The sequence below is a fragment of the Coenobita brevimanus genome, chromosome 54 (assembly GCF_032717465.1).
Source record: "Coenobita brevimanus isolate Jiangsu-jjx chromosome 54, ASM3271746v2, whole genome shotgun sequence".
In the NCBI taxonomy this organism is placed as follows: Eukaryota; Metazoa; Arthropoda; class Malacostraca; order Decapoda; family Coenobitidae; genus Coenobita; species Coenobita brevimanus.
The window spans coordinates 10545888-10561251 of NC_137007.1; the positions used below are offsets into that span (position 1 = coordinate 10545888).

Here is a 15364-nt window from a genome sequence, read left to right on the forward strand (position 1 = left end):
TAGAGAATGTAGGAGGATACAGAAAAGGGTCTGCTGTCAGTTGCCTCAGACAGCTGAGTCTCAAAAAGAAGGTGTGGTTTAGAGAAAGAGAGGTGGTGCTCAACAGAGCGAAAGTTAAAGGAGAGGCTGTGAATGTTGTAGAAATGAAGAAGAAGAGAGTCAGACAGTGGTTCCAGGCAGCTCGAGTCATCATCGGGAGAAGGGCGGAAGGTGGGGGCATTTATGGTCCTCCCCCCTTGGGGACTCAGAGGCCACGTGTTGTGCTGTGATGATTATTTTTAATTTTGGAAAATGAAGTGTGATGTGTACTGTGCATGTAGTTTGGTGTTGCTAGTTAGAGAAACTTGTATTGGAGAGCATGCTGGCCTACTCTCTGTGTTGCTGAGACACTGAAAAAGTTCAGCAAAGGGGGATGGTCGGGACCTAGTCTCGAGGGCTGATGAAACGGGAGCTCCAGCTCTCCTTGTCATCAACTTTCCGTCCACCTTGGGAGTACTGCCCTGCTCAACTGGTGCTAGTCTATATATATATATATATATATATATATAGTAATCCCTCCATTATCCGACATAATAAAGCCAAAGACATGTCCGGAAAGTGGTCCTGTCCGGATAGTGGGCACCAGCTTCCTGGACTAGTACTTATGGACCCTAACTCTGAAAAACACCTATACAACTCCCTCTGGATATGCATAGCACCTATTTAAGACCCAAATCACACCAAGAAGGGACATAAAAGACTGAAATACAGTAAATGCAAAAGAACCATAAAATGAGGTTTTTGAGGTGAGTTTATACAATATTAAACATTCTGGGTGCTTACAAGTCTTTGGCTTCTGGACTGGTAGTTATGGACCCTAACCTAGCCTAACTCAGAAAAACACCTCCCTACTGCACATGCATAAAACCTAAGACACTACATATTCACACCAATAAGGGACATAAAAGAGTGAAATGAGGTGTTTGAGGTAAGTACAGTATGGAAAATACGGTACAATACAGTATGAAACATTCTGCGTACTTACAGCAAGTCCATGGCCATCTCGATGAATAACCGCCTCCTCTCAGACTGTGACAGTAAGAAGGATTTCCTGAAGCACTTGCACTACACTGTTCATGAAGTCTTGCACTTAGTCATTCGCACTCAGAAGTCCATTCTCTTCTCACTGCGCACTTTTGTCTTACTTATGCTCCATTTTAACTTAATAAGTGTTGCACTCTGCACTTTAAGTCTTTTCACTCATAAAACCAATTTTAAAACAAATCACAAGTGTATTTACGTTAAATTTGGTCCAAAAATTGTTTGTCTTTTCACTCAAATTTCTAATTTCTTAACAACACTGTTTGCACTGTTTTTCTCTCACTGCACAACACTGTAAATTCCCGTGTGGTCTAGTGGAGAAGTTTTTGCCGTTTAATCGCTGTCAGAGTCTGAGAGTATCACAGGGAGGTGACCTAGGGGTGTGTCGCTGGTGATGGCGTACCCACTGCAGACGACTCAGAAGATAGACGCAAACTCACTTCGAGCAGTGACTCCACCATGGCTGATGTGCTTGGCTGTGGCTCGGAGCATGAGGGCCTGTCTTGAGGAGGCAACGGAGTGGAGCCAGGGCTGGGCACAGCGGGGGTCACGGGCCTGAAAAAGCTGTCAATCATTGATTGACGCAAGGAACGACGATTCTGACGATTAATGATGCGCTGCCTGAAAGCACTCACTTCCTCCACAGGTCCCAAGGGCCCCATCTCCCTGTCGCAGTCCGGGTGTTCCAGGTAGTCCAGAACGAACTCTAGGTGTTCCCGGCGTGCTCTCAGCTTGGGGATGGCTGGAATAGTGTCATGCTGAGAGGAGTCCACATCATCGTCGCCATCCTCGTCGGAATCTTCAAGCTGGGTACTGACACCTGCAACTGAAGATGCGATCTCGATATCAGACAGGGTCTAATACCGAGGATCGTCCTCGTCGTCATCCAATCACTCATGTACTTCGTTCACATCAACATCGTCCCCATGCGCACGTAGATGTGCATGGAAGTCATCCACATTAATACCTAGGAAATCGTGCTCCACATCCATTCCGAGAAGCAGACGAGACCAACCATTTTCTAGAGTCTTGACGGATTTCCTTCCATGCACTGGCCCAGTTGTAAATGGCAGACTCGATGTTGTAGTGGCGAAGGTTTTCCAAAGTCCGCTGGCCTCACGTGTCCCGTCCCTCCCTGCGCTCGTGCTCGTCCTCGAGAACAACCATCACCTCGTCCAGGAACTTCTGTTGGTATAGCTGCTTCTTTGCCACGATCACTCTTTGGTCTATTGGTTGGATGAGAGCAGTAGTATTAGGTGGTAGAAACATGCACCCAATGCTGCCATTCTCAGGCACCAAGTCCTTGTCGCATGGGTGGGCAGGTGCATTGTCGAGGAGAAGGAGGGCCTTTACCTGGTCGCGTGGGATTCCCAGTTTCTCCGTCTGGTAATGTATGACTTCCTTCACGAAATGGCGGTGGAACCAGTCTTTCAAGATGTGGGCTGTGAACCATGCCTTCAAGGAATGATACCAGATGACAGGAAGGACATCCATCACCCCACGAAGACACCGAGGCTGCTTTGCACGGCCAACAATAATGGGCTTAAGCCGGTGCATGCCGTTAGCATTAGCACAACACAAAGCAGATAGCATCTCCTGGCTGAAAGTGGCGTAACCTGGACTTCTTATCATACCAAGTCTTCATCTTCTCCTGAGCAGCTCCTAAATTCTCTCTCGCCAGCTGTAAAGCAGTGGACAGCCGTTCTTTGAACTTCATCACATACTCCAGCAGGTTGACGTCATCTTCCTCCGAGAGCCAGCATTCCTTGAGTAGCTTAAGGGGTCCTCTTACTTCATGGCCAAACAGTAGTTCAAAGGGTGAGAAGCCCAGTGATTCATTTGGAGATTCTCTTGCGGCAAATACAACGAATGGAAGACCTTTATCCCAGTCTTTCTGATGTTCCAAACAGTATTTCTTGAGCATTGATTTGAGTGTTTAATGATATCTCTCCAGCACTCCTTGAGTCTGGGGATGGTAAGCTGAAGACGTGATCTGGGTGATGCCCAACTCTTTCAGAGACTGCATGAAAACATTTGACATGAAATTACTTCCCCGGTCTGACTGTACCTCCTTGGGCAGACCAAACTTTGTGAAGAACCCTAGCATTTCCTTAACCACGTTCTTTGCTGAGATATTTCTAAGTGGAATGGCTTCAGGATAATGAGTAGCCATATCAATCAGGGTCAACACATAAGAAAATCCTGAAGAAGTCTTAGGAAGAGGGCCCACAATATCCACCAACACACGGGTGAATGGCGCCTCAAAAGGAGGAATGGGAACTAGAGGTGCAACCTTTTTGGTCTGATTACACTTCCCCACAACTTGACAGGTGTGACAAGACTTACAATACCAGGAAACATCTCTGAAGTTACCTGGCCAGTAGAAATGTTTCAAAATGCGTGCCACAGTCTTCCTCACTCCAAGGTGTCCTGCCAAACTGGAATCATGAGCCACTCTAATGATATCCTGCCTACAAACACGAGGGATGACAACTTGATGTACAACCTCCCATTCACAGTCGGCTGATGCTGTTGGGGGTCTCCACTTCCTCATAAGTACTCCTGACTTTATAAAATAACAAGTAGAAGTACCAGCTGACTCTTCCTCACTGCAAGCAGAGTTAGCTAGACCTTTCAACTCAGGGTCAGCAACCTGCAACTCAATCAACTCTTGACGAGACAAATTATCAACACTACGGGGTACTGCCTCATCTGGTGAGTGGTCCAAATTAGCAAGAAAAGTGTCAGCTAGGATAACATCATCATCATCATTATCCTCTAAGTCACCAGTAACTTTAGACTTAGCCCTAGTGACAGCACATGCAGAGAACACATCACTGACATCACAATCCTGGGTCGCAGTCACTGGTTCACTAGACAGCTGAGGAGCTGGACACACTTGACTTCCACCAATATCATTTCCAAGTAAGAAAGTTACACCTGACATTGGGAGTGTCTCAGCCAACCCAACCATAACGGAACCATTAACAAAACCAGACTCTAAATTCACTCTGCACAGAGGGACAGAGAAGTAATTATTCCCTACACCTTGTAAGATTACAGTTTCATCAGAGGAATTAACATTAGAGCCTAGAACACTGGTCAGCATAAGGGATTGGCAAGCACCTGTATCACGATATATTTTAACTGATTTCCTGTTATTACTGTCCATAGGACTGACAAAACCATCAGACAGGAAATTAGCACATGAACTCTTGAGAGTGTCACCCACGTTACTGCTCAAAAGAGGAGCTTCATCATGAGAATTTAATTTACCCCTCAAAGCAGGTTCAGTTAACTCAGTTAAAGAATTCTGGGAACTCTCAAGGGTGGACACTAGACCAATTGACTGAATATTTAAAGACTCCTTTTTGTTCACATCACGCTGTCTCCTGAAACATTTCTCCGTAGTATGACCAAGCTTACTACAATAAGTACATTTACTTTTCTGAAATCTAGAGGTGGAGCTGGTATTTACTTCCTGAGAAACATCATCTTTATTCTCTTTCCTGTTACCTGTACTCTGAGTAGAGGCAACGTACTTACTCTCAGCTTTCCTTTTTTCTTTAGAATATCTCTTTTGAGTGAGAACATACTCATCAGCTAAAACTGCAGCATTAGACAAATTATCTATCCTTTTCTCATCAAGATATAGGCTTACATCTTTATTAATACACCTTTTGAAGTCCTCCAGCAAAATCATCTGCTTAAATTTACCAAAATCAGAATCCACATTCTTAGAATTTAACCACTGCTCTAACAGATCTTCTTTGATTTTTGCATACTCAACATGGGATTGCTTATCTTGCTTATAAGTTGTTCTAAATTTTACTCTATAGGCTTCAGGAACAAGCTCATAGACCTTAAGAATCAAGCTCTTAACTACATCATGATTATCAGATTGATCCTGAGGCAAAGATGCATAAGTTACTTGAGCTTTACCAGTGAGAACAGTTTGAAGGAGTACTGGCCAATACTTTTTGGGCCAATTAAAACCTGTAGCTACCCTCTCAAACAACTGAAAATACTTTGTTAAATCAGATTCATTAAAAGGAGGGACAAGTTTAAAATTTTTAACCACATCAGAATCATCAGAGCTAGATGATCCAGTTCCACATTGTTTCATGCAATACTCATGGTCTGCCTGAATCATAGCAAGTTCAACTTGTGTGTGAAACTCAGCCTCCTTAGCACGAGCCTCCTGCAGTGCTAGCTGTAACTTAGCTAATTCAGTCTTCGTTTGCTCATCCGGAGGAGTTACATTAAACAAGCTTTTATTAATTATGTCAACAATTTGATCTTTAGAATGATGAGAGCGAACAGCAATTCCCAATTGTTGAGCAACAAGCTTAAGTTCATTCTTTGTTCTGATATCTACATCACACACTGTTTGCACATTTGACAAAAAATCTTTGGCTTCATCAGGCGTAGTAATAGTAGACATCATGAATAAATCACAGTCACAAAATATCAAGCAATATCCTTATGATAATATCCTGAATATCCTGATAAGAGGTCGCCAAATTTTTGTTACGGAACAGAGGAAACTGTCCCGCAAAGTTCCAGGTTCAAAACAAAAGAGTTTGGTAAAATTACAAGTTAAAGTTTTATGCTCAAACTAACAACAAAACATTCAGGACTCATAAGGATAATGTAATGGCAAAAACAGGTTAAATATATGGTTAACTGCAATAGCCGCTATTAACACGAAATTAGCAAGAGTAAATTTATCTAAGTCAGCCCTGATAAAATGAGAAAACCGGATAATGCTCAGTTAATGCAATATATATTATTACAGATACAAAATATTATTACTACTGGTTGACAGCAAAAACTCCACACTAATCACAAAAACCTCACCAGTCCTACGAATCAACACCCTATGCTACACAGCACAAGAAAAAATGTAACAACACTTATACTCAAATTACACAGCAGCTAGATGGTTGGAGACTTCCTGAGTACTCACAAAAATAATAACAACTGTACAGGGGAGGACAGAGATGTGAACAAAATGAGGAGTAGATCTAAGTGGCAATTAATACAGAGACTGAGCTCTATATAGGGGTCGGCAGAGCTTGATACAACTTGTAAGAAGGACGCGCAAATGAAGCCATAGGGGACAAAGAGTTGACACTCCTGCTCTGAACAACAGAAAAAACGACTTACTCTGCTATAAGGGAGGAGGGGGGGAGTGAGGTAGAACATGCACTATGGAAGCCACGAGGCGAATCGTGATCAAACATGCAGCATACTGTATGTTAGAATTATACAAAGGATGATGAAATCGTAGGCTATGTAACAATATATATATATATACATATATATATATATATATATATATATATATATATATATATATATATATATCTATCTATCTATCTATCTATATACCTAGGCTGCTTCCCCCAAGGAAAGGGAGGTATATATATATATATATATATATATATATATATATCTATCTATCTATATATATATATATATATATATCTATCTATATCTATCTATCTATCTATCTATATATATATATATATATACAGTGCTTGACAAAAGTATTGTGCGCCTGTGTTAGGGCACGCAATACTTTTGGGAAAAAAAGAATCACCTTTTTTGGGGAGAAAAAATTGAGCCAGTAGTTTTGGCCGCTAACATGACGTCACAGCAGCCTGAGGCCTTATTGCGCGCTGTTTGGCTGGCGCCTCAGTTGCCTGCAGGCTGCGTGAGAGAGTGGAACCCAGCCGCTCCTCCCTTTCGTTGCGCCATTTTTTACCTAGTGACCTGCAGTATTTGGCTTTCACTACACTACTATTGCACCTACCCGTGAATTGTCGAGTGAAATAATATTACAGATCATTGCTCTAAAGGAGGCAGGCCACCCCACGAAGGAAATCAGTGATTTGGTTGGTGTGGCTCAGTCGACAGTGTGGAGGTGGTGTGCCCGTTACTGAATGGAAAATAGTGCTGACGTTCCTGCAAAGAAACCACGGTCTGGGTGGCCCAGGAAAACTTCCCTGAGGTCTGTTAATGTGCTAAAACGTGCAGTGGAGTCTAATCCTCGTGTGAGTGCAAGGTAAATTCAGGAAAGCAACCCTGAAGTGTTTGGCGAGGTTTCAATTAACACGGTTTCTCGAAGAGTCTATGAACTTGGTTACACAAGCCACAGGCCTGTGAGAAATCCTCTTCTTACACATAACCAGAGACTTCGTAGGCTTTCCTTTGCCAGCAAGTACCTTAACTGGGGTGAAGACCAATGGTTGTCAGTGTTGTGGTCTGATGAGGCAACTTATGGATAAATATTATATATATTAATAAGTGTAATAAAGTACTAGGAATATAAAGTGTGAGTGTGTTTTTAAATAATAATTGACAGCTCCGCCTCAGAATACCATTGAGGAATGAGCACGGGAAGAAAGCTTGTATACGCTCGTAATTAACGTTGCTTTCACAGTGTTTTTTTTCGGAATATGGATTCCAAACTACTTGAAATTCATAGAATAGTGTTTGTAGTTATAATATCAGGCAGTGGTAACCATATTATGGGGTATCGGGAAGTGTAAAGTGGAGACTTCGTAACCCAGCTTCAGAAGTCTCCACAAGTCCTATGGTAGATGACAAAGGCTCAACAAACATCCCAGGAGAAAGCTGAAGGTATGTGCCATATGCTTATGTGATTATAATATTCTAGGACTAATAACTGACTTTTGGCAAATATTTTTAAAAATCAGTCGGAGCGCAAATATCCCCTCGGGACAAGCACGGCACACTCCCAACAACCCCGGGGTTAAGGGGTTAAACAGTACACCCTTGAGGGTATAATGTACAATAACTTTATAAGTACAGTAATCAGCGTTAACGATTTCCATTAATGTGAATGTGGAGAACAAAATCGATTGTGTAATTGGGATTAATGTGGTGAAGAATGTAGAAAATTTTTAATATCTGGGAATGATTGTATCATATAATGGATCATTAACCCGTGGCGTCCTGTCGACGTTCTTCCACGTCCTCACGTTTTGTCACTACCAATCTCGTCGACGTACTTTAACGTCCTGCAATTGCAAGGTTCATAATTTCCACAATTTTCAAAATTCGCGCAAGATTTTCGATTCGCCCACCTACCCAAGCCTCCCCTACCTGCCGCCAGGCAGGCAGCGTCCCAGACCCCGCGTGACCCGCGCTCGCCCTTGTCTCGGTCACTCACCTGTTAGCAGTGACCCAGGTCAGACATGGCGCGTAAAGGTCTCTCAGACGATGAAATACAATCCGCCCTGGATGCCTTCACTGGAGATAGTGATTCTCCACTTGATGATGATGTGGTGGATCGAGATTATGTGCAGCCTGAGGAGGAAATAACAAGCAGTGATGAGGAGGTCCCTTCGCCCCGGAAAAAGCGGTATGTCACGTATCATAAGGCAAGGGAAGGCCAGCCTGCACCCAAAACACCTGCATGGGCCTCTCTCTATCCCCTAGAGAGAGATTCTGATGAGGACGAGGATGAGGACGGAGGCTTGGGACGTGATGTTGCCTCGTGGTTGGGGAAGGAAAAAATCTCACCCTGAGGATCAGAAGGTGGGGCGAGAAGGCAAATAAAGTATGGTCCTAGTGTTTTGTCTGGGGAAGGCGAAAGTGGTGTGGTGGGAGTGCGGGGTGAAAGGGAAAGTGGTGTGGCGGGAGCGCGGGGTGAAAGGGAAAGTGGTGTGGCGGGAGTGCGGGGTGAAAGGGAAAGTGGTGTGAGGGAGGCAGCACGAGCACGTGGTGCACGTAGGCCTAGGGGAGAGGAGGTGGAGCCACTCCCCAGCACGTCTTTCGCCATACAATATTCCAAACTTCCTCCCCACAGCCCCAGGATGTGGGGAAAGGAAGGAAAGGGAAGGGAAAGGGTAAAGGAAAAGGGAGAGGGAAGAGAAGTGCAAGTGATGAAAGGCGCCGCTCTCCACCTCCCCCACCACCACCAATGTTGCGTTGTGCCTTCAGCCATGTTTCAGAGAGTACCATAACTTCCTACACTACTGAAACTGTGTGGGATGGCGATATGACGCTTAGTATAATGGTAAGGCCAGTCAGTATGTGCTAAGTCTTATATAAACTTGAAACGGGTGTAATGTTTGCAGGAAAGTAATGTATAAGTTGAGAAATAGTGTAAGTTGAACGAAGTGATATCAAAACTACACCCACTGTGTAAATCTGCGAAAATATGACGCTCAGTATAACACTCTGGTCAGTAAATATGTGATAGCAAGAATATAAAGTGGAAAAGGGTGTAATGTTAGCAGGAAAGTAACGTATAAGTTGAAAAATAGTGTAAGTTGTAACAATTGATGTCACAAGTACACCCACTGTGTAAATCTGCGAAAATATTATGCTCAGTAGAACATTCTGGTCTGTAGGTATGTGATAGGAATGATATAAAGTGGAGAAGGGTGTAATGTTAGTAGGAAAGTAATTTATAAGTTGAATACTTGTGTAAGATGAAACAAATGATATCGCGATAACACTCATTGTGTAAATATGCAATAATATGACGCTCAGTAGAATAGTAAGGTCTCCAAGTATGTGATGGCAATTATATCAAGTGGAAACATGTGTAATGTTAGTGGAGAAGTATTATATAAGTACAAAAATAGGTTGTAAGTTGAAATAATAGTCATAGCGGCTTCACCCTCTGTGTTATTATGCGCTATTATTATGCTAAAGATTATCGTAAGGCCTGAAACTATCTCAAAACATTTCTCTAAAGTGGAAAAGTTATAATATTATTAGGAAAGTCTTATGTAAGTTGAAAAAAAACAATACGAGTTGAAACAACAGTCACAGCGAGTTCACTCACTAAGTAAATAAGCGCTAACATTACGTTAAATGTTATCGAAAGGCCTGTGAATACGTAAAAACAGTTCAATAAAATGTAAAATGGTATAATGTTATTGGAGATGTATGATGTAAGTAGAAAAAATGATATGTATTATGATTCAGCAATGTTAGCGATTCATCGTGAACAGTTTGGCCGATTTCGTTCAGTTCGCCCGATGGTACAATGCTTATTTCACCTCTGTTTTTGTATAAAATCCAATTTACTCTTGTATCACATGTTTTTATGTTTGTAATAAATACATATCTACTTACTTTCATTGGTTTCCCAGACTTATAATACCATAGAAAACGTGAGAGCCTCAGACCACCTACACAAAACACGGTACCAGGTGTGACGAAGGTATACCTGTTTAGGCCACTTATGGACCCCGGTGAACACTTTCCTGGTGATTGACCATTGTTTCTGACCAAAAGCGAAAGTTTTAGCAAAAAAAATTTGGGTCCAAAAATGGTCGGGACTGGGGGGTACCAGTGGTGAAAAAGTGGTTGGGAAGGGGGCGGGTTAAACAATGATATTTAAATATTTAACATGAGTCACCTGCTTTTCGAGAGTTTTCATGTTCTTCCTGAGGGTCCTTCTAGTGCCTTCACGAGCCTTTCAGGGGCTGTTAACCCCTCCTCAAGGAGCTGCAAAATCCTTCCCTTGTCGGCTGCTGAGTACCAGCGATGCTTCTGGCCAACGCTGTATGCCCGCTTCTCCATAGGCTGCTGCGATAGCCCTGCAACATCCTCTTCACCTCGTTGTTCCATGCGCTGTATTTCACTGGCACGCTTCATCTCAAACATTGAAGCGAGGTCGTCCAGGTGTGGGTCGGGAAGCCATGAGCCATGAGGCGAGCACAGAGAGGCGGTGGCTGAATCGGTAGAGAGGCGGTGGCTGAATCGGTAGAGAGGCGGCCTGCAGTCCTAATAGACCCAGGTTCGAATCCCGGCTGGGGCAGGGAACAGTTTAAGGATTTGAATTTTATAAAAGCAGACTTTCCTGATCTACCAGATAACCTGCCGACATGTCATAAAAGTACCCCCGCGAATACCAATACACCAGTCCTATATGAGACAGCCCTAGCATGTATTCAATATGGACGGTGGGTGTTAGCGCCGAAGTGGTGACATGTAGAGACGTGTATGGTTTGTAGGAGGACTACTCGGCCTTGAGAGTAGGCTGTGAAGCCTATGCCCAGAAGTTGGGGAAAAAAAAAAAAGCAATGACGTATGGGTCTGTATTACTGCTGCTGTATCAGCAGAGGGCAGGGTGGTCGCAAGATGGCCGCTAACAAATGAGCATTGGTATGCGTCATCGGCTGCTGGCTGGGAGCATCAAAATGCAGGGAAATTAGTGAATTGTGAGACAACTCGGAAACTTTTCTTGTGCAAAAAACAAGGCGTCAAAGTAAAATGCATCCAAATATGAGGACATACTATATATACACAGTATACAGTATATATATATATATTTATATATATATATATCTATGTATAGCCCGACGCCCTAATCCCGCAAAGGGTGGCCGCAGACAAAACACCTCCAAGTCACTCTGTCACCCACCATTTGACTCCCCTCCCCCCAACTCACCCCCCCCTCCCTCATATACCTCTCAACTCCATCCCTCCACCTCATCCTCGGTCTGCCCCTCCCTCTCTCTCCCTCCACCTCACCTACATACACCCTCTTAGTCAGTCTTTCATTCTCCATTCTCTCCACATATATATATATATATATGTATATATATATATATATATAGATATATATATATATATATATATATATATATATATATATATATATATATAGATAGATATATATATATATATATATATATATATATATATATGTATACTAGTGGAGAAGGGAGAAAAAGTGAGCAGATGGAGAGAACACTTTAAGGAATTGTTGAACATAGAGGATGGAAGTAATGCGAGTATAAGTGGCTGGGGAATGGCTGGGAAAAGGAGGGAGGTGAGAAGACAGGAAGAAATCAGTAGGATAGAAGTTGTGGAAGCAATGAAGAACGTTAAATCGGGGATAGCCCCAGGAATTGATGGAGTGTGTGGTGAAATGCTGAAGCATGGGGGAGAGATAGTAGTAGAATGGATGTGGAAGATGTGCAGATTGGCCTGGGAGGAAGGTAGAGTCCTGGAGGATTGGAAGTCAGGTATAATTATTCCCTTGTACAAAGGAAAAGGGGAAAAAGAAGTGTGTGGTAATCATACTGACATTTGTCTTCTTAGTATAATAGGAAAAGTGTATGGTAGGATACTTATTGACAGAGTTAGAGAAAGAACAGAGAAATTAGTTGGAGAAGAACAGGGAGGCTTTAGGAAGGGAAGAGGTTGTGTAGATCAGATATTCATTCTTAGATCTTTAGTGGAAAAGTTTCTAGAGAAGGGAAAGAAGTTGTATGCAGCTTTCATGGATTTGGAGAAAGCATATGACAGGGTGGATAGACAAGGATTGTGGAAAGTGTTAAGAATATATGGAGTAGATGGGAAGTTGTTGAATGCTGTGAAGAGTATGTATGATGGTGCGAAGGCTGCAGTGAGTGTGGATGGTGAACTAAGTGAATTTTTCTCTTTGAAAGTTGGGTTGAAATAGGGATGTGTCATGTCTCCATGGTTGTTCAATCTGTACATGGATGGGGTAATAAAAGAGGTACAAGGTAGGGTAGTGGATGTTGGAGTGGCCCTGGTGAGAGAGGATAGTGTTTGGAAACTCCCTGTACTGTTGTTTGCAGATGATACTGTGTTGTTGAGTGAAGACGAATGGGAGCTGCAATGCTTGGTGGATGAGTTTGGGAGAGTGTGTAAGAAACGGAATCTAAAGGTGAATGTAGGGAAGAGTAAAGTGATGGTCTTTGAGAGAGGTGAAGTCAGTGAATGTACAGCGAGGTTGGATGGTGAGGAATTGGAAAATGTGAGTACGTTTAAGTACTTGAGTAGTGTGATGAGTAAGGATGGAGGTTTGGAGGGTGAAGTGCTTGAAAGGGTACAGCAGGGAAGAAAGGTTGCTGGTTCTTTGAAAGCAGTGATAAGAAACAGGGAAGTGAGCATGGAAGTGAAAAAGTTACTGCATAACAGTATTGTGATTCCAACTCTAACGTATGGAAGTGAAGTTTGGACGTTGTTGGAAGGACACAAGTTAAGAGTGAGAGCAGTGGAAATGAGTTATTTAAGAGGAGCCTGTGGAGTCACATGGAGAGACAGGCTGACGAATGAGGATATAAAGGAGCGTTGTGGTGTGGATGTGATAGGAAGCGTTATGAGGAACATACTGAGGTGGTTTGGCCATGTGGAGAGGATGGAGGGTGAAAGACTGATGAAGAGAGTGTATGTGAGTGAGGTGGAGGGGGGAAGAGGGAGGGGGAGGCCGAGGATGAGATGGAGGGATGGGATGGAGAGGTATATGGAGAGGGGGGGTGTGAGTTGGGAGCAGGGCAGTGAAATGGCGGAGGACAGGGTGACTTGAAGGTGATTTGTTTGTGGCCACCCCAAACGGGATTGAGGCGTGTGGCGATAGATAGATAGATATATATATATACACTCAACCCTCGGCTATCACTCCCAATTGGTCCCGCTATGGCTGCGGTATAGCCGAAACCGTGATAGCCGAATTGAAGAACTTATGGTAATAATTCTAATTGGTGCCATGACCTCAATATTTACCCCTAAGATACCTTTTTTGTACCACATATTAATATATAATAGTCTAAAAATGAGCATGTTTTATGATGTGATCACGATTCTTATAAATACCCCTCACAGTTGATTCATTGATGTTATGTTTCTTCCCCACACTTCGCTTGATCTCACCATTCTCTATAAGTTTCACATTTCCAGTTTATCTGCATAACATAGGTTCTTCCTCTTCTTTATTTCCCTGCCAGGTGCTGCAGCATTATGTTGGGTGATGGTAGGGGGACAGGGAGGGGGTACGTTGGCCATGGTCATATCATAAAAAAGATTATTGTTCTCGCTATCACTGTTCATGGTCTGAGGGTGCGCACTTGAATGGTGTGGCGGGCAGGAGACTCGGTCAGGCGGCCAATCAGTGCTCGGCTGGCGCTGATGTCACATGACCAATCATGGAGTGAAGCTTTTGTTGGCTGGGTTGATCACTGGAGCATGGCCTTTTTGAAATTTTCGAACATTTGCGGTGCATGATAGCAGGCATTTAGTGCGTGATAAAGGTATTTGGGTAGTTTTTTATATAGGCGTGATAGCGAGAAACGCTATAGCGGAACCCGTGATAGCCGAGGGTTGAGTGTATATATATTGTATATATATATATATATATATATATATATATATATATATATATATATATACATACTGTACGTACAGTAATCTTAGAGGGCAGTCTTTCGAAACTCCCTGGTCTGTTGTTTGCAGATGGCTATGGGGCCTGCGTGAGCATTTCTGTGCATCCTGGGAGGCGGGCGGGCTCAGCTGGCTGTGGGAACGCGCTTGATTCAAAATTTCGGCCTGTCATCTGCTGGCGCGACATCGGAGGGCCCATTGTTAAACCGGGGCTCGCACATCGGGTATCAAGGCCTGGTGCAATTTGTACCCCCATTGCTAAGTCGAGGTATCGCATCTATGGGTATCATATGTCAGGGCATTACCCTGTATATATATATGTATGTGGATACCTGTCTATTTATCTATCTATCTATGTGTATATATATCTATATATATATATCCATCCATCCATCCATCATCCAATCCTATGTTGCCCCATGAGGAGCGTAGGAGCCCGGGGCTAGGCAGTTGGTCCTGACATTTAAGATGAGAGAGACCAACCTCACTCATCCTTGATGGTATTACGAGAGCAATAAACCCCAACCATCCCATGGATATAAACCTTCACTGGCTCAATCCGATTGGAGCACAGTAATTACCCACTAAACCACCAGGTGCCAAAATTTGGTTATATGGTTACCACACAGCGTAGTAAATGGTTTCCTGGTGTACAGGAAACCATTTGGCTTGTCACTCAGTGTAGAGTCACCCACAGGCAGAAGGAAGAGGAAAGAATGAAGGAATGAAAGACAGAAGAGGGAGTGTAAAGTCACCTGTAGGCAGAAGGACGAGGAAACAATGAAGGAAAGAAAGATAGAAGATAGAAGGAAAGAAGGATGGAGGAGGGGACAGGGCAGACACCCAAGAGCAGCACTACATTGAGTCATATATATATATATATATATATATATATATATATATATATATATATATATATATATATATATATACATTAATCCCCGTACTATCCGGATGCCCACTTTCCGGACATCCCTGCTTACCAGACATTTTCGTCCCGGGATCCAATATTCCCAAAATGGGCAAAAACCACAAAAAAATTGAAAAAAATCCGACTTTTTCCCGTGTGCGGCATGGGCCAACTGTGTTTTGGTGCGTCGTT

At 43.0% G+C, this 15364-nt stretch overlaps 1 protein-coding gene across 1 annotated transcript in view; it reads left to right on the forward strand.

Moving 5' to 3' along the window:
* The window catches only part of INPP5E (Inositol-3-phosphate synthase), a 576780-nt gene that overhangs the window by 244554 nt on the left and 316862 nt on the right, over nt 1–15364 (forward strand). The gene's annotated exons all lie outside the window — the stretch shown is intronic.